Below are 3,400 nucleotides of genomic sequence, written 5' to 3' on the forward strand. Positions count from 1 at the left end.
ACTGATTACTGGAAGAGTTTAAGAGTGAACAGATATTTAGAGACTTTTCCAAGACAGAATATGAATCAATCCAACTTGAATAAATGCTATTATTTATTGAATAACATTTAATAAAACCAAGGCATTGAGTCTCAATAACTCTCCAGTAAACAGAAACAAATGACCACAACCAAAAATCCAGACATTATTCATGGCACTAAATATACATTTTACAAAAAGCTCTCTTTTCAATATTAATATCATTTATCTTCAATAAAATATCAATTATAATGCAATAAATCGATACAAACATGAAAGAAAGTTTGCAAATAGGACAATATAAAATTTTGCACCAATTATAAAAGAGTAAGCCTGAATTAAACAATGGTACATAAACAATCTGAGTCCAAGGAGTGAAAAAAGCAGTATTAGAGAATTTGAGACCAAAACAAATAAAAAGAACAAATAATCACTGAATACAAAACACAACTAGATGAAATATTGAGAAATATACAACGACGACTTTTCTGGATTCACTGCTATGGCCATGAAACTACAGTCTGAACCTTTTGAGTCAGCAAGTATTCTGTATATTTCTAAGTAATCAGATTTGGGTAAAACAATGGAAAAAGACCAAAAATGACTTTGCTATGGCTTCACAGCTGCAGCTTGAACAGTTCAACAAACAAGTCCAACAAACTCAGCTCCAATAACAAAACTATGAAAGTGCATAGATAACTGTTAACTTTTTTATAAACAGCAGCCAAGATTAAACATCCAGCTTCAGAAGCTTATTCTTCAATGACTGCACTCTTGCAGTACACTGAGAGCCAAGGTGCAGAAATAATGTCTGGGTCACCTCGAAGGTATACTTCTTCAGGTACTCAATGTTAAGTGCATAAATGATACCAAAAAGTAAAGCAAATGCATTTGGCAGGTCATCAACATCATCAAGCACAATTTTCTCTTCCAGCACCACAGCTATACTTCTTGTGTTTGGGTTGGTTATTGCCACATCTTCAACAAAACTGAGGATATCTACTTTGAGTCCCTTAGTGCAGGTTTCCTTCTGGACTGTGTCCTACAGAGACAACAAACTATGGGTCAAAATCAATACAGGACAAAAATAAGAAAAAGAAGAAGTGTCTTGCTCAAGGGTACAATCAAGGAAGTTATGTTTTGTGCTGGGACTTGAACACACAACCTTCTTATCAGAGACTCAAAGCCATCACTACAGCTAGCTTGCACTGCTTCACTGGAATCTTTAAGCGCCATTAATTCAGTGGGAGAAATAGCTGAATCAATGCAAACTAGTTATGGTGTTGCTCTGGCATGGTTGTAATGGCTCAGTGACAGAAGGCTTGATCAGAAGGTTGTGTTCAAATTCCAGCACACTTCCAAGCAGCATTGGTTGAGTAAGACCCTTATCTTTCAGCTTAGTTGTATCCTACATCAGTCAAATGAGCAAGTGTGCTGGGTTATGTGTCATTTTATGCAACATGAAGATATTACAGCACTTTACTGACGACCCAAATTGCCAGTCAAAGCTAAACATTAGAACTTGTAAAGACGGGTGTTTGTGTGTTTGTATCTCAGCTGCTGCACTGTAGAATACCTTGAACTGGGAGATGGAGGCCTGTGCAGAGAGGAACTGAATATTACACCAAGCGCTGATCAGCTCACCAGCATCGAGCGGCTGTGAAAAGTAGAGCAGGAAGATCATGAGTGCTTCTGATCACAGCAGTTTCATACTAATATTCTGTCACTTACAGTAAAAACAACCTTGTAAAATCCAGTGATCAGCTTTAGGAAATAAATGAAAGCTTTGGTTACCAGAAAAACAGGTGAAGGGTCTTGAGGTTGTTCGGTGGGCAGCAGCTGGATGTTCGGCTCAACAAACTTAAAACACACAAAAACAATTAGTCACTGCAGTTCATAACATTTTGTGATGCCACAATGAATAATCCCTTACCTGAATGCCAGTGAAACTCTCCTTATCACTGGTATAATACGGGAATCCATGTAAAAGACAATTAGATGAAACTCAAGATCTACAACCACATTTCACAAAAGTGCTCTTCTAAAAATCATGTCAGTTGAAAAATGTCCATTCTCTTCATCAGAGTAATAAAGACTGTGATTACCTCGCGAGTCAAGCAGTGTGTCTCTGCGCTTTCAAACCAGCAGAGCCGACTCTCTGGACCCCTCATCATTCCAATCATGTCTCTGCTTATGTCCACTGGCCAGAAATAGAGAAACAAAACCTCACATTAGATCTTGTAAAGAAGGATGTTTGTGTGTTTGTATCTCAGTTACAGCAGTGTAGAATACCTGGGAGAGGGAGGAGACTACAGACACACACTGAACATCACGGCAGGCACTGTCCGGCTCATCAGCATCGAGCGGCTGTGAAATGTAGAGCATGAAGATCATAAGTGCTTCTTATCATATCAGATTTATACTAACATTCTTTACAGTAAAAACAACCTTGTAAAATCCATTGATTGGCTTTAGGAAATAAATGAAGGATTTTCTTACCAGAACGACAGCTGAAGGTTCTTCGTGTGGTTCGGTGGGCAGCAGCTGCAGGATTGGCTCAATGACCTTAACACACACACACACACACACAAACACACACACACACACTTAGAAAAAAGTGGCCTGTAGGTTTTAAATGAAGTTAAAATATTACTATTTAACTGACACATACCTGGAGGACAGAGGGAGTATCTGCTGATTCCTCCAGCACATCCACAGGCTCTGCAATAGATTATTTTTCTGTGACTCAGAATTATGACTCTTCAATTACACAATATCAAACTTTCCTATTAATGCATAAAAGTTAATAAAGCCGTGAGTTTGATAATTAGTTAACTTGTGAAGAAACAGAAAAATTGTAGCAGTCAGATTGTGTAAATTCACTGTACATGTGACCTGATTAAACTCTCTAAAACCTCCTGCCCCTGTCCACCACCCAAATCTATAAAAAATATTATACTGTATAATTATTAAAACCTTTATACTCACTATGATATTGTGGAAATGAAACAATTAGTGAAGTTCTCTAGGTAGATACCATACACCGCTCAGCCATAACATTATGACCACCTGTGTAATATGCTGTTGGTCCCCTTTTTGCTGCCAAAACAGCCCTGACCTGTCGAGGCATAGACTTCACTAGATCCCTGAAGGTGTGCTGTGGTATCTGGCACCAAGATGTTAGCAGCAGATCCTTTAAGTCCTGTAAGTTGCGAGGTGGGGCCTCCATGGATTGGACTTGTTTGTCCAGCACATCCCACAGATGCTCGATTTGACTGAGATCTAGGGAATTTGGAAGCCAAGTCAACACCTCATTCTCATTGTTGTGGTCATCAAACCATTCCTGATCCATTTTTGCTTTGGGGCACGGTGCATCATCCTG

The sequence above is a fragment of the Hemibagrus wyckioides genome, unplaced genomic scaffold, assembly GCF_019097595.1.
Source record: "Hemibagrus wyckioides isolate EC202008001 unplaced genomic scaffold, SWU_Hwy_1.0 Contig17, whole genome shotgun sequence".
Classification (NCBI taxonomy): domain Eukaryota; kingdom Metazoa; phylum Chordata; class Actinopteri; order Siluriformes; family Bagridae; genus Hemibagrus; species Hemibagrus wyckioides.